Source organism: Neovison vison, chromosome 11, assembly GCF_020171115.1.
Source record: "Neovison vison isolate M4711 chromosome 11, ASM_NN_V1, whole genome shotgun sequence".
NCBI lineage: Eukaryota > Metazoa > Chordata > Mammalia > Carnivora > Mustelidae > Neogale > Neogale vison.
In genome coordinates, this window is record NC_058101.1 from 199,024,596 (window position 1) to 199,046,698 (window position 22,103).

At 40.1% G+C, this 22,103-nt stretch overlaps 1 protein-coding gene, 1 non-coding gene and 1 pseudogene across 11 annotated transcripts in view; 1 reads left to right on the plus strand and 2 right to left on the minus strand.

Moving 5' to 3' along the window:
* TENM3 (teneurin transmembrane protein 3) overlaps nt 1–22,103 on the minus strand; it is a 692,983-nt gene that overhangs the window by 215,923 nt on the left and 454,957 nt on the right. The gene's annotated exons all lie outside the window — the stretch shown is intronic.
* Nucleotides 9,648–9,834, plus strand: LOC122890640 (annotated as a pseudogene).
* On the minus strand, nt 20,927–21,066 carry LOC122890664. The gene has a single exon (XR_006381117.1). It is a non-coding gene; the product is annotated as a U4 spliceosomal RNA (small nuclear RNA).

Below are 22,103 nucleotides of genomic sequence, written 5' to 3' on the forward strand. Positions count from 1 at the left end.
CATTCATTAATAAACAACTACTTCTAGTGTCTTTTAAATCCACTAAAAGGAGTCTCCTTAACTTGAACACCTTCTGGTTTTTCTATCTATCTTTTGAGATACCAGTTGGGCTAAATTTAGGAAGAGTCACAGGTCACTGAGAATAAGTATACCCATCTTCAAATTAAGTAGGCTTCTCAGTGCTGACTTTGTTACAAGGTCAACTCTATTGTTGGAATTATTCAAAGGTACTGAGTTTCTGAAGACACTACCAATGAAAGGTAGACCAGATGGTGTTGGAATAAGTAACTCGTTGCCCCCAAAATGTTATCTTTGGCATTTAAATACGTGCTCCTCCAGATGGACAGCTACTTACGTCTGATCTGATAGGTAAGCAACTGTCTTTACGACAATGTTCTCATTTTAAGTCTAATCTTTAGCTTGTGGCTGTTCATAAAATATGCTGTAGTGTGCAAATCTACCACCCACTCCAGAGTTGGTCCAAAGTCTTTGTTTTATAACAGTTCGTATCATTCTTAATTGCTCTGTGCCAATTGTCTTTGGTTTTTGTTCTGCAACAGTTTATATTTACCTCACATTGCTTGAAAATTTGCAGTCCTGTGTGTTAATTATATACAAGGAGGGGGGGAATATGCATTCTTAAAATGCTCATACCGATGGTTTCTTACCGAGTTACTTTATAGCGGAAATTTATATTGTCTAAAACCTGGACCATAATACCAAACTGTCTCACCAGGAAAAACAACCCAAAATACCTAGAGTTCTTAGTTAACTGGCATTTTCCCTGTTCTTCAATTTTTGAAAGACAAGAAGACACAGAGAAAACAAAGTACAAAGCCTGCTTCGCTGTAATACTTCAGATTTATCTTAGGAGCATGTACCTTTATTCTTGTAAGACAGTAATAAACAGCTACCATCTATTTTGACTGTAAGCATTGTCCTTTGCACGTGTTTGTTTGGAGTTGACTGTAGAAAATGGTTCAGATTTTGTAATCTTGCATTTAGTTAACACTCATCCCACCACCCTGAAAGGAACCTTGCCATTTCTGATTACCGTATCCTGGGTTAGTCCGGCAGTTCTTACAGGAAAATATAATGACGGCACACACGGCATTCCCGAAATGTAACTCAGGATAAACACACCTGTCACGACTTAGAGAAGCCACGCTATCAATTGCTTCCTAAATTTTGAAATAATTGAGAATCACCACTGGTATGGGTTTGAATCCTGATTCTACCACTTCCAGCTGACTGATCTTCGGCTAATTTAACCTTGCTGGGTCTTAATTTCTTACATGTTTGCAGACGTTAAAATGATTTAATATATGACAAGTGCCTGGAACTCCATATGTGGTATTAGTCTCCTTCTTCCTATGCTTCCAAATCCGATTCCCTTTTTCCCTTGTGTTTTCTCTAATGTCAAATATGGCATTTCATTCCAACCCATATTATCTAAGTTAGAAATCTTAGAGCAATCTCTGATTTGTCCCACTCCATAACCCAGGCACTGCCAAACGCAATCACTAACCAAGACAGTCAACTCTGTCCTGAGAAATAAGGCTTGAATTTCACTGCTCCTCTTTTTCCCTCCTGCCGTGGTCCTTGGCCAGGCATTCATCATCATTTGCTTCGATTACGGAAACTGTTACTTCTCTCCATGCCTCAAGGCCAGCACTGTCCAAAAGAAATATAAGTGAGCGATATATATAATTTTACATTATCTATTGGTTAAAGAAAGCAAAAAGAAGCAAGTGGAGTTAATTTTAATAATACATTCCATTGAACCCAACGTATCCTCTCTGCACCTTCTCTACTGGGGAAAACTCAAATCACTCTTGGAGGCAGATTCAAACCTCACCTCATGGAGAGGATTTCTAGAAAGACACGAAGAGCCGAGACTCCAACTCTCCCCCTGCCTTCCTAAGTGGCAGTTACCTAATTTATTTACCCCTAATCACAAAATTATACCGACTGGTCCCATAGTCACACTGTCTGCTTCAGCACAACTTACAAAAACTTGTGTTTTCTCTTGTGGACTTCCAGTCACATTCCTCAAAGGAGCCCTCCCCCCTCCCCGCCAAGCGTTTTGTTTTGTTTTGATTTGTTTTAATCTCCCCATCTAATTACTCACACATCAAGCTCAGGGAAATGACTTTGGTATCTTACTTTTTTCTAAGATTTGAGCCATCACATTTTTCTACCATTCTCCTCCCTAATCACAGCTCAGAATTTCACGATATGGGTTCATTACATTTTTATTATCTATGTTTTTATGGAGGTTGAATGAACATACAATAAAGTGCACAGACCCGAAGTGTGCAGTTCTACAAGTCTGGCAGTTGTGCACCTCCATCTATAGGCACCACCTAGAGCAAGACGTTAAAAGTTTCCTTTGCCCAGAAAGTTCCCTTTTGGCCCCTTTCAGGTCATTTCCATCTTCCTCCCCACCCCACTTCAGGCAGCCACTGTCTGAGATCTGTCATCCTCTTATTTTGTGTGCGTTCTTGAGTTTTATTTATATTCATGTAATTGGAATGACACGGGATGTATTTTTTCATGTCTGGCTTCTTTGGCTTAACTTTTTTTTTTTTTTTTTTTGGTTTTTTGTTTTCTCCTCAGAGCACACATGCTTGCAGCGGCGGGGAAGAGGGGGTAGAGGGAAAGGGAGAGGAATCCCAAGCAGACTCCGCAATGAGCACAGAGCCCGACACGGGGCTCGATCTCACAACCCAGAGATCATGACATGAACTGAAATCAACAGCCAGACACCTAACCAACTAAGCCATCCAGGGGCCCCCTAATCAGCAGGTTTCCTCTTCCCTTTTTTTTTTTTTTTTAAAATTTTATTTATTTATTTGACAGAGATCACAAGTAGGAGAGATGCAAGCAGAGAGAGAGAGGAGGAAGCAGGCTCCCCACTGAGCAGAGAGCCCGATGTGGGGCTCGATCCCAGGACCCTGGGATCAGGACCTGAGCTGAAGGCAGAGGCTTTAACCCATTGAGCCACCCAGGCACCCCAATCAGCACGTTTCTAAGATGCATTCATCATGTTGTAAAAGCAGTGGTTTGTTCTTTTTTTATTGTTTAGTGGTATTCCATTGTATGAATATACCATAACCTGGTCTCCTTTTGATGGACACTGAACGTATTTCTGGTTTTAGGGTATTATGAATGAGGCAGCTATAAACATTTTTGCACGAGTCTTTTTAAACATACGTTTTCATGTCTGGTTTTGGTTAAGTATCTACAAGGGTGATTCCTGGGTCAGAGGGTGGATGTTTAGCTTACAAACAGCTAGCTGTCAGATGGTTCTCGAAGGTTTCTGTGTCATAGGACATCCTCCACAGCGGTGTATGCCAGCTCCAGCCATGTCACAGGCTACCTGAGACCTGGGGTCACCAGCCTCTTTGGTGTTCGTGGGGTAACGTTACTCAGACCTTCTCCACTCTCCACTCCACTACGTCACTCCCCAGCGGTTGCGAAGGACAGGCAGTCCTGCCCTTCCTCACTCTGCTTTTACTCTTAACCTTCTCCAGACCCCTCGCAGACACCTCGTCATTAATCACTGTCTCTCTTCTGCAGCCTCTGGCGGTCCTCTTCCCTGGATCCTGACCTTCCAGCTCGCTGCGTTGTGCTTCCAGTATGGAGACAGGTAAGGGCCGAGGCAAGGGGTTTATTATGGGATGCTGCTGCGGTTCAGGTAAGACGTGATGGTGGCTTACAGGAGTGTGAAAGTGGTGAAAAGTAGTAAATTCTCAATGTATTTTGAAGGTAGAGTGGACAGGATATGCTGGTGGTCTATACACGCAGCAACTCCCATAACTGCGTGTACAGTTTTTGTTGTTCCAAAACTCTACTGCTGACTTCTAAAACCACCAAAACAACAGTGAATTTGAATCTCTCTGTTCAAGCCAACTCTCCAACCTGACTAGTTCTTTTGATTTAAGCCATTCTCTCAATAAATATTGTTTGAGTACTGACTACATATGTGCCAGGCACTGTTTTAGGCATATAGATTACTTCAGTGAACAAAACAGATTAAATCTCTTTTTGAGGATTACATCCTTTTGAGGGGAGATGGTAAGTAATAAATGTAATTACAAAGCAAACTGCATGGTAACATGGTAGGCAAAAGGTGCTTTAGAGAAATAAAAGTAGGGGGCGCCTGGGTGGCTCAGTCGTTAAAGGTCTATCTTCAGATCAGGTTATGATCCCAGGGTCCTGGGATCGAGCCCCTCATTGGTATCTCCATCAAATAAATAAATAAATAAAAATCTTAAAAAAAAAAAAAAAAAAAAGAAAGAAAGAAAGAAAAGTAGGTTAGGGAGAGAGACTTTAGAATGTGGCATGGGGAGGGGCTATCATTTTAAACAGGGACAGCAGCATAAGCCTCACTGAGCCAAGACTGAATGAAGGAGAGGAGAAAGTTAAACAGGAGGAAATCTGGCTGAAGAGGGTTCCATGCAAGTACTAACTGGTACAAAGTCATGCCTGGTGTATTCCAGGAAGAGGAGAAGGATCCTCATGCCTGGGACAGTACAAGCCTGGGGGAAGAGGAGAGAAGAGATTCAGAGATATAGCAGGAGCCCAATGACATGGGACCTGGTCAGCCATTATAAAGTCGAGCTTTTACTCTGAGTGAAATGGGGAGCCAGTAGAGAGTTTTGAGATTAGTGACATAACCCAATGTTTATTTTAAAAGACGCTTCTCTGGCCACTGTGTTGACAACAGACGGGCGAAGGGGGTGTCATGGGTGAAAGCAGAGAGACCACAGAGGAAAATTCTGCATAAATCCAGATGCAAGATTCTGCATCAATAAACCTAGCTGCTGGCTGAGGCTAACGTGTTAGCAACAGAGAAGATAGGAAATTGTTGGCTTCTGAGTATATTTTGCCAGCAGAGCCAACCTACTGGAAATCTTAATATACAAGTCATTCCATCATAAAAAAGTAAATCTTGATGAGCAAGCACCATTTTGAGTTTCACTCCCTAAATGTAGATTTCAAGAGCACAGACTCGATGGGGTCTCTGATATTTACCCCTTTATTGAAAAGTTATTATTTTATTTTCCTTTCCATGTACTCCTTATAGTAGGAAGTAATAGTAACACACAGCTTCATTTCTTTCATACATCTTTAGGGGGAAAAAAAAAAACAAACTTTCATCACAGTAAGAAGCCTTTGGTCTTTTTAAGTCCTAAAGTATGTCACTGCATCTACCAGCAAATTTAATCTATAGAAAAGAACAGTGCCCAAGTAAGCAGGTGATTGTACAGCTACAGTTCTGAAAAATGTCTGACATCCACTATTTGAGAAAAGAACTCTCGATCCAAAGATTATTCACTGTGTAGCCATGACAGTGAATTTCGAACAGGATATCGCTTTGTAACTCTACATCGACAGTCAGTCCACGGGCTACGTACAAATTGTGGGCACCCGTTTTGCCAAATGCAAGAGCCTACGGGCCAGCTCCAAAGTTTGCCATTCTGACCCAGTACATTATGCTCTGGGAGAAAGAAACAATAAACATGACACCAGTATGATAATTCAGTATTGCGATCTCTTTGGAAGCAGCCAAGATTTGACTTTCATATTCAATCATTCACACGCTGTCCTGTGGAAGGGTCGAAGTTCCAGGCGTCAGTTTCACTTTTGGTTCATTTCCCCAGCCATGTGCTACGCCACGGTAAGATTTTAGTCCATGGTTACAAAAAGTCATGAAGCCAACACCAATGAGAAACCTTCAACACAATGAAAGCCTCTGATGAAGAGGCCCAGCTCACAGCAAGTAGGTTTCTGGCAATGCTACCGAATCATGTTACAAACAGAAAAAAAAAAAAAAATCTGTTCACTTGTCTGAATTTGTTTTTCACGGACTCCAAATATCATATGGACATTAAAACATCTCTGACTCAGCAATCTAAGGGACAAAAGCCAACACATACTAAGGCCAAGAAAAGCAGCCCTGGGGTATCCTAGCACCCATCCAAGTAACACATAATTGGTAGCAGAGGTGATTCGCAGAGGCCCGGTGAATCAGAGAAAGACACCCTGTCTGGCCTTTCACAGAACATTTCAGAAGCAAAACAATCAAATGAGGAATGCTTTCAGTAACAATGGCGCACCAAGTAAATGAGTTCCTTTGATCGGAGTGGTAGACCGAGGTTAACTGAATCCTCTACAAGCTATTCAAATATGCAATAATTAAGGGGCCCTTCACGTTTACTCCAACAGCTGGGCTCAAGTTGAAAAAGAAGATAGAGTTTCAATCCTCCATGCTAATGATTATTTAACAGATGTGAAAATCCCACTGTTCTCTCTCTCCTTTCCTCCTTAAAGAATGCCCCAAAGAATTTTCGTTAAAGCAGAATAATCTAGATGTCTAATCCGTTTATGTATGGCAAGGAGGAAATGTGTTTTCTGAGTATTTTACTTAAGAGAGTAATCTGGATGCCTAAAGGGGCACTATAAAAACAGACACTGTGACCTAAGACACAAAGTTTGAAAACATACTTAGAAATGAAAATTGGTAGGAGAGAATGCTGATTTCAAAGGTGACCATTTAAAATCATTTCTTGAGATATTTGGCTTTAAGACTTTTCTTTTAAAAATTCTATTGTTGAATAACCAACGGAGCTGTAATACTACATCACACTCTCAGAGAGGACTTCTGGATATTCTTAAGAAATTCCACTACAGAAAATCCTTGATTATTTGTGATAAGTGGGTATGGATATTAAAAGTCACATACAATTTCGTTTGTAGCTTCAGTCTTCACAGCCAAGACACCTATCACAAGACAAGGAGTAGGTGATTTATTACTTTCTAAATGTTTCCTGATTTTATGATCTTGGAGGTCAAAAATAAAATTTGGACAGTCGGATAAACAAGCAAGACTCTTGCCAGGAACATCTCTTATAATTTAGTCCTACTCCTTTAAGATGTGCACTTTATAAAGTGTGCAGTACAGTGTCTTTACTAATGATATAAATGCACGTATTAATAAAAACCATATTGCTTCATTCTACCGATGGCCTAATTATATATGAACACCGATGAAAACAGGAGATTTTGTACACTGTGGGTGAAAACTCAAACCGAGTGGTACATATTTCCAATACAGGGGATAAATAAGATCGCACATATTCTCTTAAGTTATTTATACTCTCGTGCTGGAATGCGCTGTTCAAAAACAACAGCTATAAAAGCAAAAGAGGGAATAAATGTATAGATTTAAAAATTATCCTGGCATAGGAATATTTGACATTTCTGTGAAGCCAAAAGAAGAAACAGATGTTCTCTCGTTGCAAAGAGTTACTATAGATCACCTACCAGATGGAGATGCATTGATGCTCTCCTTTACAAACTATAAAACTGGAACCAAAGTGATACTGTAGCGATCGGGTATTTTAAACATTTATTATTAGTAACCCATGAAACAAGCAGGTAGTGTGTGTTTCCTCTGTGTCAAGAACTGTGGTGATTTGGGGGCACCAGGGTGGCTCAGTCTGCTAAGTGTCTGCCTTCCACTCAGGTCATGATCCCAGGGTCCTGGGATTGAACCCACATCAAGCTCCCTGCTCAGCGGGGAGCCTACTTTTCCCTCTCCCACTCCCCCTACTTGTGTAGCTGTCTCTCTGTCAAATAAATAAATAAAATCTTTAAAAAAAAAAATATATATATATATATATATATAAAAGGAAGACTGAACTCATGCCAGGTGGAAGTTAATGGGGGGCATTCGGTACAGCAATTAGAAGGAAACTTCTAACATTTGAAGCTTGCCCAAAATAGGACAGGCTGCCTCGTAGAGTAGCTAATCCCTATCCCACGGCTGAAGAGAGAGTTGGAAAATCAGATGCCAGGGATCTTCCAGAAGATATTCCTGAGCTCTCGGAAGAGCTGCCTGTGAGGCTCTTGAAAATTCGAAGGCCCTTATAATGATATGATCTGGGCCATGTTTTAGTCAAATCAATTGGTGTGAGGAATGCGTTGGAGCTGGAATGGGCAGCAGCAGAGAAGGCTATGGCAGTAGTTGAAACACAAAACAATGAGGACCAGAATGGAAGACACGGCTCTGGGATTGGTAGGATGGACATCACTATTCCAGTGGAAAAAATCAATCAAAAAAGGAACCTTGGAAATGCTTTTTAATCAATAAGGGCTTAGAGAAACACGATGCATTAAGACATTTTTAACAGCTTCTTTCCTAGCATGTGCCTTACACACTGAAGACACTCATTCTGCATTTGTCTCCCATTTTTTACTTGTCCAAGATTAAAGATATTTATACTTTGTGTGAATGACTTGTTTCTTCATCTGTTAAAATGGGGATAATAGTAACTGCCCTAGCTAGGTCATGGTATTGCAGTCAGGATCAACTGGTATGAAACTTATGGAAGTGGGTAACTTTTTATTTAAAAGGGACGCTTGGGATTCCTGGTGGCTAAGTTGGTTAAGCATCTGCCTTCGGCTCAGGTCATGATCCTGGGGTCCTGGGATCGAGTCCTGTGTTGGGCTCCCTGCTTGGTAGGGAGTCTGCTTCTCCCTCTCCCTCTGCTGTTCCCCCTGCTTATGCTTGCTCTCTCTGACAAATAAATAAAATTAAAAAAAATAAAAGGGATGCTTATGAATTTTAAATGTTATAGAACTATATAAAGCAGGAAGTGAAAGTCCTCCCTTCCCTGCTCTAATCTTAAATTCTGAAGATAACCAGTTGTACCGGAGAAATATTTTGAAATATTAATCAAAGTTCCCTACCAACACCACCACTCACTGTCTTTGCCCCCTGTATCTTTCTCAATATTCTGTGACTACATGGTACTCTAGAAAAAAATTTGTTAAAGAAGCAGAGTATATATAAATAAATTCTTGATCTCTTGAGTTTTGAAAGCTTAGATTTATGCAAGAAATGGAAAGGTTCTGGAAGAATTCCTGGATATGCACAGCCAGTTTTTCCAGCACCCAACCCCCTAAGCTATCCCATAGTATTGGACTAAGATTGCATGATGAGAGGAGAAGAAAATCCGGAAGGTGTTCCCGTACGGGAAGGACTCTACTCAATGCCAACCCTTACCATGCTGGAGAGAGCAGAAACAAAACATGGACCCAAGAGTAACAAGATTTTGTCCTTGCCCCAGCATGGTGAATGTGTATGAGAATAACGATGGTTGCACTGGGTATTAAAGCAGATGAAAAACCAAGGCAGCCTCCAACAGACAACCCATGCCTGTCCCCAGTCCCCACCATGCCCAGTGTGTCACCTGGGGAAGCCACACATTTTCTGTAAATCAAAAGGGCTACAGAAGCCACTGAGAGACGGTCAGAATTTTTATTTTTATATTTTATTAATTTATTAGAGAGCAAGGGGAAGAGAGAGTGCGAGTGGGGGGAGGGGGAGAAAGAGAAAGAGAGAGAGAGAGAATCCTCAAGCAGACTCCCTGCTGAGCACATAGCTCGACACGGGGCTCCATCCCACAACCCTGAGATCATGACCTGAGCTGAAATCAAGCGCTGGACATTCAAAGGACTGAGCCGCCAAGGAGCTCCACAGGCCAGTATTTTTAAAGGTGCTGTGGTCAGTATGCACTGTTGAGGCAGCAGTGATTATAATATGAGCAGAGATACTGACAGACTTCAATTGATGAAGCTTTGCGCAGTGGCAGTATCGTAGCCAATGAGGTTTATCCGAGGCGCGATTATTGCTAATTGATGAAGCGTGAAATAAGACCAGATGTTTAGAACTGCATTGGTCTGTTGAGGCTGCTGTAACAAAAGACCTCAGACTGGGGGGCTTAAACAACAGACATTTATTTCTCCTAGTTCCAGAGGGCAGGAAGTCCAAGCTCAAAGTGCTGGCCACTTGGGTTCTTGACAAGGGCCCTCTTCTTGGCCCCGTTTTGCAGACAGCTGCCTTCTTGCTGTCAAATGACAGAGAGGGCTCTGAGGTCTCTTGTAATCCCATCATGAGACTTCCACCCTCATGGCCCCAACTAAACCTAAATATCTTCCAAAAGCCTCATCTCCAAATATCATCACTTTGGGATTAGGGCTTCAACAGTATGGATTTCAGGGACACAGCTCAATCCACAGCACTCAGCATCATGTGATATTAGTATAATCCTATTCCTAAAATGGGATTAGGAAACTGGCAAGAAACCTTGATTTGACTATGTCTGTGAAAAGTTTCTACCACCTGGTGGAATGGAAGCTCAAAATGAAAACTAATTTAAAAGAATAAAGACAGTTATGTTTCTTATGTAGCCTTAGTTTGCCTGGATGCATTGTACCTAGATGTTTTTGGAAAATGCAATCAGTTGGGGCACCTGGGTGGCTCAGTTGGTTAAGTGTCTGCCTTACGTTTGGGTTATGATCCTGGGGTCCTGGGAATGAGCCTCACAGTGGGCTCCCTGCTCAGTAGGGAGTCTGCTTCTCCCTCTCCCTCTCTTGCTCACTCATGCTCTCTCTCAAATAAACAAAATCTTAAAAAAAAAAAAAAGCAATCAATTTTCATATTGAGCTTCTGCAAACTTTTTATCCATTGTATGACAGATTATAGGTGTCCTTTCAAGTTAGTATGTATATATATACACACACTTGTTTATATACCTACAGAGATGTACACAGTAATCTTACATATGTATATTTTTTAAAGTTCTTTTTTAAATAATTGAATATTATTGTTACACAGCATGAATTCTGTTTTGGTGGGCATTAAGATTTCCAAAGTCTCTCTAGAAACTCCAATCACTTCTATCACTACTTCTCTAGGATACATCTAGACAAATAAGATATTGAGTTGACAATGTACCCACATAAACAATTTTGATAGGTACTGACAAAACAGTTTCTTGTTAATCTCATTTTTTCATCATAAAACATCACACGCTCAATATAAATACGGGGGGAAAAATAGAACTACAGAAAAGTAAAGAACGTCAGAAAAAGAAGAGAACAAAAATCATATACCCAGGGGCAGTCTTATTTATTTCTTCCCTGCCTTCTTTTTCTTATACAGATATAGTCACAACCGAGATCATACTATATAGTTCTGTTTTGCTCTTTTCCATGTATCCTCATGTTGTAAGCATTTTCCTACGTCCCTGAATATTTTGAAGAATTTTTTAAACTATCATTAACTATGGAGCTAGTTAACCCCTTTACAGACCTGTACCCCAGGGCTAAAAATACATTATATGTTTATAAAAAAATTTAAAAATTAATGAATTAAAACCCCTTTACTTAGGGATCACTGATACAGTGTAAAATTTGGATTTTGAAACTTGAACTGATAAATTCAACAATTTTGAAGAAACTGCCAGAATTTTATACCCATCAGCAGCCAACCCAGCCGAGAACATTTCCATCAATGTTTTGAGCCCATCTCCTGATGTTCCATGCACTGAGTTATTAACTAGAGTTATTAACACCTCTCTGGCTCTGAATTGTACCCGCTGCATCTCTTCCCATTTGTAGGCAGTGACAACAAAGACCAGAAGTTACAGCCAGATGGAAGAGCTGCTCACATTCAGCCATGCTTTCTTTATACAGGACCAGATCCTTGCATATACATGGAGACAGACGCACCCTACCCTACGCCACTCAAAAACTCGGATTTTATACCAAATGGAGAGACTATCGCCAAAGAATTGTCTTCGATGACACGTTGTATCTTTGCCCATTTATTGTTCCTCTGGAATGTGATTCTTTTATACGGTTGTTGTTTAATATTTTCTTTTCCGTCTCTTTTTCACTTGAGCCCTACCGCCTTGTCTCCTGCTTTGGTACCATCATAACTGCTGCTAGAAATATGTGGTGCTGGCCCTTGGGAATCAGAGAAGCAGCAGGAAACAGATGTGATACTTGTCATTTTTACTCCTGCTGCTCCCAAGAAGGAAGTCCTTTGTTCAAGAACAGAGCAGGCATGACCACCCACAGATGGCATTAACCAGTAGGAAAGAAGGAGCTAAACCGCCTTTGCTTCCCTTGAAAATCTCTTTTCCTTAGCAGAGTGACGGTATTAGCTTCACTCTGTTGGTCTGCCGGCATTACTAGGAGATCACTGTTGGCAGGAGAAGCAGCAAAGGAAGAGAACTCTGGCGAATAACCCTAGTTTTTAAATATTAAATGGCTGAATCATCTTCAAAGTTCAATTCATTCTCAAATGAAAGATTAGCGAAGAAATCTGAAAAATATCGTGGAATATATAGGGTCATACCAACTGTTTTTCTTACACGTGTTCAGTCTCTTAGCTTCTCTTTCTGGATTGTAACCAATAGAAGTGTGTGTGTGAGGACACGGCAGAGTGTGTGTTTGCACTGAAATACTTTTGGAATTGTCATTCTAAGACCAGGCTCTTGTGTATTGCAGGGTCTGCCACGAAGGGTCCCGTGTGCAAGAGTGTGTGTATGTGTGTATGTGTGTGTGTGTGGTGTACTGTGGGGATAGTTACTCTTGATATATTGTAGGAGGAATCTCAATTCCCCATTTCTCAAATTAAATGTCAATAAAAGCATGTGCTTTAAAGCAATTCCTAATGCAATAAAGCTTAAAGTGACCAGTGGAATTAAAAATACTTTACAGAAAGAATACAGCAAAGCTTGGGCATCAAAAAGATCAGTAGAAAATCTTAAAGTTTATTATAGGGTACTTGCATTTTTTTTTCTTCCTTTTTTGGGCCACTGTATTAGTATTTTCTGGCTTTGCCCTTAGAAGGTAATCCTAGCAAAGCAGGTAAACATGTTCAGAAGGACAAAAGTTTGAATTATAAATAGAACAAAGGATCTTTTGATGAGTGGTTAGTATTTTATTGTAATTAAACAAAAGTAGCATGATCGGAGTAAGGCCCAAAGCACAAGAACCTCCTCATTTCTATGGCAACAAGAAAATGACTCCTTTCAGAGGTTTTAGGGAACTCTTTGCCTTCTACCCTTTTTGACTCATTTAAATAATACAATCCCGTGTACTGGATTATTCTTGAGAATAATTAATATATACATATAAAATGCTTTTAAGATACAAGTTAATGTAAGCACCATGAAAACGTTTCACTGGGTTGACACAAGGGGGGTTGATTTCCAGAAAACACAAGTAAAATACTAAGAAGGAAAAAAGAAAAGAAAAGAGAAAGAGAATAGAAAAGGAAGAGAGTCATGTTAAAGGATAATCTAACTTGACTGGAGACTCAGTGGTCACCGCTGACACCCTGGAGAATTATGATGCCAAGCGAATGGCATTAAATTCCAAGCCTCATTGATTATGCCTTAAATAACCATAACGGTGGATCAGCCTGGATCTTTGGATTATTCTTATACATTATAATTTTGGATATGATACATTTTGCTAGTGAAACTATCAATTTTACCCTCTTTAGAATTATAATGTCTCAAATAAGAAAACATTAGGCTTTAAAGCGTGTCTGGAAGGAGCATAAAAACTGATTTATATCTAATGACAAATCAGGACAAGGGGTCTGAGAGCTGAGGCTACAGAAATACGGAATTACTGTTTACATTAGGAGAAATACTTTAATGGGTGCCATTTTGTACCATGTTATAATAAGATTAAAACTATTATCTTTTTCCGTTTGTTGGTTGATGAGATTAATATCAACTGTCGGGACTGAGGAACCAAGGGCCTCAGAGGCTTTTTAAACGTTTACAATCCCAATCTACTTCCTCTTTCTCAATTGATATACAGTATCTTTTAAGAAACAACATCTTTCAGCTTTGCCATTTTTATCACCTTCATCTAGAGTGCCTGCTGGCAAATCCGCAGCATGTCAGAAATGGGTGAGGAACATGAAGATATACAAGTGTGAATTTCATGAAGCCTGATGCTCCTACCATGCCGTATATTTTTGGCCACTAAAACACTGTAGTACTTAGCTTCAACACCCCATGTCGTGCATCTCATCCCAACAGCAATTACAGCTAGAGTCCAACTGTAAAATCCTGATGGAGATGCTGTGCAAATTTAAGGAACCAAAAGCACCATTCACTGCGAGCACTTCACTTGTTTTCCGAAGCAGTTACCCTACAGGCAGATACTGCTGGGGCAGGGCGAGCCCCGTTCTCTCCTCTTCTGCACTCAAGGAGGGCAAACCACTGGAAATTAACCCAGAAACTCCAACTGTCCTCAGATGCCACTGACACACTTCCTCCATACATTCAGGGGAAATCAGATTGTGGCCATGGACAAAAATACATGGAGGTAAAGAGGCAAAACCTACCAAGCCCACCTACAAGTTCTCTTTCTAATGACTCTCGAGGGGAAAAAAAGTGGAATCAACCCAATCAAACCAGAGGGAAAGTCGGATTGCAACTCTGCTACTGGCAGGTAACTACTGGAAATTTCCATAGCTATATATATTTACCCAGAAAAAAATAAGTAGCTACGTGAACGGAAGGTGCAGACATCTAGGTAAAAGTGTTTCTGAAGCACATGAAGCGTTTTATGCCCAAGCAGATTTGAGGGACTGGATCAACACAGAACTGATTCTGATTCTCAGCCCAGTGGCGACGGCGCAGCCCGGAGGCTGAGGCGGGGCAGGGGTGAGTAGAGTAAAGGTGGGTGTGAGGTGGGGGAGAAGGGTGTGTAACACACCTGCCTGCCCTGGGGTGTGATTCGAACCTTCAGGGTGGGGAAAAGGGAGACTGTGAAGTTAGAACTCCAACTCCTATTTGTGCCTTCTGGATTCTCTTTGCGTATCAGTGGATGGAGACCACGGGCAGATTAAATGGAGCAGGGGAATAAATCTATCCATGAGGGAAACTGTTAACACAAGGATTAATAAGGCCTTGGTTAGGGTTTTTTGTGAATAATGGCTTGTCAGTTAAAATGAGACAACTGTCCTTTATTAAAAGAAATGAGTATTTGAAAAAAATTTTTTAAAGATTTTATTTATTTATTTGACACACAGAGAGAGATCACGAGTAGGCAGAGAGGCACTCATTCCAGTGGTCTGCCCTCCTTGGAGTGCAGAATAGGAGAGAACGGGGCTCGCCCTGCCCCATCAGGCAGAGAGGCAGGGGAAGCAGTCTCCCCCTGATCAGAGAGCCCGATGCGGGCTAGATCCCAGGACCCTGAGATCATGACCTGAGCGGAGGCAGAGGCTTAACCCACTGAGCCACCCAGGCGCCCAGTATTTGAAATATATTGATTAGGGACTGGACCCTAGTTCATTCAACAAAATGCAAATAAAGACACAAGAGCAGAAATTCAGATACTTATTAATTTACTTAAAAAAGACACTGACTTTAAGGGAGCTCAGCCTGCTAGGTTCACCCAAACAGGAAATATGAGTTGGTATTTGCACAGCCAACAGGATCCCATTTAATAAATGTGCTAATCATTTTGTACACATTGGATAATGATTTTTGAAATTTGATCTGACTAGTATAAACAGAACTAATTTATAAACAGTCATTAGAGATAATGTTGAGCAGAAATGAGAGAAGTCCTTTCATTTTACAATTACGTGACATTTTATAATTTTAAGGTCTCTTTGGGGACCCTACTCCCACAAAAACAGATACAGAAATGGAATCCTATAGAAAGGAGATAATGTCTGGCAACTGTATTTGGCAACTCATTCTTAGCCCACATTAGATGCATGATAAAACTTGGCTGTAGGAACGTATCATTCATTCTTGATTAAATTTATACTGAGTCTAGGCTCCCCTAAGGTACCATCTTGCCTTGCCTTGCCTGTGTAGTAGGGGCTTTCTGATGAAGTAAGGGGCCACAACTATGCAATTTTGCAAAATTATGCAATTTTGCTCAATTCAGCCTAAGTCAGGATATTAATGTTTCTGTAGGTTTATCAGGTAGACCCTTCTCTGCTTATTGTTTATATAATGACATGGGCCTGGTATGGTCAACACTTGACCCTGTTGAAGCAGATCATCCTCATTTCAATGATTGCCTTGCAACCTAATGCGCATGCTCAGGATCCCCAAATTAATTCAACAAAGTGTTGGCCATAGGGGCGGGGGAAGGGGAAGGAGACGTTTGTACATGGAGAACCTTCGATGTCAATACTTGAGCGAGTAAAAGCTTTTACAGCTGGGTCATCCTCCTCTACATAGAAAACTTCTAGTGATTCTTTAGAAGAGAAAAACCTAACTTTAATAAATAGGACAATGCATGCTTATGAATTCTAATGAGCAAATGATTTCACTAATTACTTTGTTGCATTCGATTTGGAATGGTCTGCATAGCTGAGTTTGTAATGCAATAAACTATGCCTGAACGGTCTGTTTACTCCACTGCAAGTTACAAGGAAAACTCTTTCCTTAAAGAACTTGTCTCATTGAAATGCACAAAGTGGCAAAAAGCCAAGGGAAGCTGGTGCTTGAGAGACCAGGACTGAGCCTTGCCTGTGTGCATTTCAGTCTCAGCCAACCGAGGTAAATGTTATTGGAGCTTTTGTGCCATAAAATTGCTGCTTTCATGCCCACTGCATCCGACAATAGGAATCCTTGGTCTACTAGGAAGGAGGGCGGTTGCGGCGCCTTCCTGCCAGATTTCTACATTCCTCAGAAGAGGGTGGGGGGGGAGGGGAAGAGGCTGCTCTGAATGGGCTAGGGACCATGAGGCTGACCTCTGGGATGCATCTGGACAGAGAAAGAGACTATGCAGAAAAAAAAAAAAAAATCCCTACTACTTTTTTGCATTAAGTTTTTATAAAAAAAAAAATTCATTCAGGAGAGTCCTGGATTATGTGAATTAAATTTTTAAATTTAATTTGTAGAAAATTATGTAAAACTATTAATATTTTACAAGTAAAAATCAAAATCAATGACTATATTGAATTTGGAAGGGTAAAAATCTAAAACTCATATAGTGTTGTTGCTACTATCTGCGTTTGTTTTTCTACTGCCACTGAATTTCCCTTGACATGCTATTTACTTGTACGGTTGTTTGCTTTATGCTGGTATTTTGTTTATTAGAACATTCATTCAATACTTACTTATTGAGCACGTACTATGAAGCAGGCAGGAAATTATTTCTAATGTTGTGATTTTAAATGTGCTACAAACCCCAAACCTATGTTGAAGCCCCAAGCCATAGAGACAGTTGTTTTCTTTAAAAAGAAGGAAAATCGTTTTTTAAAAGCATCCACTAGGACAACTAGGCAACTAAATGCTTTTTTTTCAGAATTATACTAACATAATGTCTACAACATAAGCATGATATTTTAAATAAGCTTTAAATAGCAGTACAGCTAAGGGGGGGGGAAACAAGTCAGACACTATTTCTTGATTTAAGAAGGAAACGAAGAGAGGTTGTCAGTGGTTACAACACAGTTAAACTTATACCTGATAGGGAAACAATACAGAATGATTTCGAATCACTTGCCTCATTCAGTGATAGGCTAACTCTATCAGAATGCTTTGTTATGTTAATTAGACACTTACTTCGCATTTACCGCCTATTTTCAGCAGGTACTCACACCGCCAATACCAGCAGCGACATCACCACATTCACTGATGGTTTTGGAAGACCCGGGATGTGAAGGCATCATACGCTTGAGGCATAAAAAACAAAGAGAACCGCAACAACTGGGCCGCCCTATTCTCTCTTTCCCCTAACCTTTTAAGTTGTTCCCTGCTTTGACTTTAGGAAGAGTGAAGAAAAAGAGACACGTAAATCATGACAAAGGAAAAAGGAAAGCTTAGAAGGAAAGAGAGCAGCAGAAATGGAATTCAAGCTGCAAAGAGACAAATCAGACAAGGCTCCTGGTCTCCTAAGCGCTCTTGATATGCTGAAATGGGCTTTGTTTCTGATTTCTTTTGATTATTTTGTTCTCCCTGGCTTTAAGATACATCTGCATTTTAACTGCCACTTCATAATCCTATGACCTTGGGCAAGTTATTTAACCTTTCCATGCCACAGATGCTTCATCTGTACATTAGGGTTAATGATACTACCTCCTCAGGGCTATGAAAATTAAATTAAATATCACACACACACACACACACACACACACACACACACACACACACTGCTGGGCGCATACTGGCTTGCTCTTAGTATGCACCAATAATTACTTGTTTCCTTTCCCCCTTTTCTTGGTGCATTCACATTACCGTCAAACATGGAAAGTCACCAAAGCTAAGTAAAAACATACACACACATACATATAAAATAATAGGTCTGACATTTCTCCTCTCAGTAATGCTTTTAAAATAATTCCTGTTCGAAAAAGCAAAGAAACAGTAAAATTTATCATCACCGTGGGTGTCTGAAAGTCAGATGAAGAATTAAGCTGACCTCCCAAGTTATCCCCCCAATTGTGGAGGTTTCTGAATTTTATTTTATTTTTTTTTACCGCTCATGATTTTTTTGTTAATGGCACATTTCAGAGTAGCCCAGATGAGACGTGAATGGGTTTAGTGTCAATTGTGTAGAGCTATCGGGAACCAAGTTTTTGCATCCTAAACCTCACTGATATTTAGAGATAACTGTATCCTTTAGTGGAGGATGTGCTTTTTAAAAATTTGAGTAGACATCACTTCCCCTACAGAATCAATTATGCCCTTTCTAGATTCTTTTGGATTTCACATTCTCTTATTACATGTTAATGGGACTGTATCTTTGAATGTCATCATGTCTCCAGCACGTTATACTTTTGGCAAGTTAGCCCACCTGGGACATAGTCTCCTTGCGGAAGGAATCATTTGCTATTCCCAACGCCTTGATCTGTGACTGGGATGAAATCATTGCTTGAGATAGATACACAGCTAATGACAGAGGTGTAGACATTTTTCTCTGAGAGTGGAAAAGTCCACATTCAAAACGGGGGGACAGAACCAGTCTTTATCATTAAGGGAAAAAAAAGGCAGAAAAAATATAGTTCTTGGGAAAAATATGAATTACAAGGATAATGCAGTTCAACTCACTGTTCAACCTCACTAAAAAAATTGATTTTTGCAAGTCAATGGTTAGATGTGATGAGGACAGTAATTACCTCTTGGCAAAAGTTAGAATATGTAATAAAACTGAGCAAATATGTATTTTTCATATATTAGAAGTAGAGTACAAACAGCTTTGACATTGCAACTAAGGAATAAAAGCACAAAAGGAGAGATCAATCAAATCAGAGATCAAGAAGAGATTTTCAAAAATCAGCTAGTCATCAGAAAACCCTTGTTATGTTTAAAACATTCCTCCACTCTCCCAAAGCACTGCAGAGGGAAAATGAATCGCTTTTTACCCTAAGGGATCTTCACCTCCCCCAGGCTAATTTTTTTGTCAGTCACCACAGCGGTATGGACATCAGTGCCTAGGATTGGCCACAAGTAATATGATACAGAAGGTTTTTAGGACAAAATAAAAGCTGAGACCCCATCTTAAGCAAATTACTGCATATTAGACGCCAAGGGCTATATGGTAAGGGCGTAGACATGCAATTGTTCATTTGGCAAGGAGGAAAGGTTGAGTCTTGTCCTTTCTGGAAGTTTGGCACCCGTGAAAGGGCTTAAAATCTGATGCTTTGCAATAAGTTAAATCACAAAGGAAATGGACATTAACTCCCCATTTTCTTTGAAGGGTGAGATCCTAACCCAAGTTATCAAGCTATTGTCATCTGAAAAATGCTTTTTAGAAAAAACCAACAGCAAGAATGCCTCTCGACCCTAAATGAGAGGCATTACCTCTTCAGGCACACATCTTCCCAAGCAAAATGCAATCTGGGCAAGAAGTGAGAAAATACTGTTTAAAAAAGAAACTGTAATCATTAAAAGGATCAAAATCGTGCCCTTAAGTTTGCCCAGAGTAAATGAGTTTCAATTTTCTAAATAATGTGTTAAGATGATATAAGTGAATTAAGATTTACTTCTTGAAACAGGGCTGCCCTTGCTGTGACCATTTGTTGTTGTTGGTTTTTTTTTTTATTTTTTATTGATTCACTGTCACCTACATCCCGGAACCAAGTGTTTGCTTTCTCCCTGGTCAGGCTGTATGGTTTTCTGAATGACTGTGGAGAATGTTCTTCTGTGGCTGATCCTGAAATTCAGTCAAGACTCATCTTAAGAAAGGGCGCCTGGGTTGCTCAGTGGGTTAAGCCTCTGCCTGCAGCTCAGGTCATGATCTCAGGGTCTTGGGATCGAGCCCCGCATCGGGCTCTCTGCTCAGTAGCGAGCCTGCTTCCCCCTCTGTCTCTGCCTTCCTCTCTGCCTACTTGTGATCTCTCTCAAATACATAAATAAAATCTTAAAAAAAAAAAAAAAGACTCAACTTAGGGAAACAACAGATATCTTACAGAATTGTAAAGTGTCTTTTATAAAAGGTCCAGAGTACCTTTAGTTAGTAGGGCCCATGTGAAAAGAACACAGTTAGTTTCCAAGTCTAACCTAAGTATCTCATTTTGCAGTGGAATCCTCTACTTCCTTTTCCCACCCTTGGCCAGTGCTACACCAGATGGTCATCAACCATTACACTTCAAAAACGATTAATACATTTCCCTTTAGTTTTCTCTCTTCTCTACTAAATAATTCAACTCTTGAGGTTGTTTTTTTTTTCCACATGCATCTCATTTTCTATTCTTCTAATTACCTTTGTGGCCTTCAGAATGCTCGTCAAGTTTCAGAATGGTGCAGCAAAACCGAATGCGGCAAAACCGAACTCTGAGAAAGGTCCAACCAATGTAAAATAAAATGGTTCAAATATTGAACCGCCAAACTAAGAGATCCTTGAGAGCAGAAACCTAGTCTTATGTACCTTTGCAGTATCTGAAACATAGCAGTTCCCCATAAATGATGCATTAATGGGTGCACTATCATTGGAGCTCAAAATGTCCCCCACTACTGGAAAGCAAATTGAGAGTTATTTCTTTGTTGTTATTTTTAAGTGATGGTGGGGAAAAGGAAAAATGTTAACACTGGAAAAACTGCTGGCAAGGCCCAAACTGGTAAAGTCTTGTCATTCTCAAATGTCACATCTCATCTAGCTTTAAATACGGTAAAAGAGGCAACCTTGGAATGTTTCTGCATGATTATCAATTAGCAATAATCGTGCCTTGGATAAGCCTCATTGGCTACAATACTATCACTGCGCAAAGCTTCTGCATGATTATTAAATTTTACTTGTCTGTGAAATGGATAGAGGGTGGGTCGCCTTCAGTCAGGTAAAATTGCAACGATGTTTTCAGTTGAGTCTTATTCAATTATTTGTACATTATTAATTTTATTCTTATGTTATGAATATGACTATTCCTCTTTTTGTATATTTTTAATAGATTTAATGCACTTTAGCAATACTATTTCCAGTTGTCAGATTGGAAAGGTATTTCTTCAGGCAAATTCACTTAATTTTTTTTTAAACTTACTATTTTTTACTATTATGCAAATTCACTTTAGTTGAGCATGTATTTCTGAAGTCTGCTGAACTATCCCAGAACTCCCATTTTTACAAAAATGATGAGTAGCAGGAACAGAATATGGTCAGCATCAGAAAAGGCAGCCTGAGTGCTCTCTTTAGCAGAAGAGGGAAACTTTAGCGTTTTTGTCTTATTGATGGCAGAGGGAGGTACAATTATACATGAAGATTTAACAGAAGCTACTTAAACCAGGTTCCAACTGGCTTACTCCCTAAAGCACCGCTCAGCCCTTGCAGAAGCTGAAATGAGTATTTTTCCTTCCAGTCCCCACCCCTCAGGACACGTTTTCATCCAGTAAATACTTACTCGGTAACTAACTACTGTATGTTAAACACTATATTAGCGACTGGAATTACAAAGATAGAAACCTTTTATTTTTGCCTCAAACAGTTCACATTTCTAGTAATAGAAGATCCTCCACATATCCTGAGTGTTAGAGATATTAATAACCTGTCTCTAGGGATGAAAAGCCAGGAAATCTGAAATAAACATTTTAAGCAACTGTCACTGGCTAACAATTAAAGCCAGAAGAAGGCTTCACAGAGCAGAATCAAGAACAAGCCCACCAGATGTTGAAGTTATTAACATCTGTAGGAGACGTTACCACCTGAGAGAAAAGACACAGATTAATTGGAATAGGAAAGAGAATAGGGAAGTAGGAGTTATTTCAAGGACCGTGACCCCAGTGTTTATTTTTGGTAAAAACAGAGAAGCTACAGTT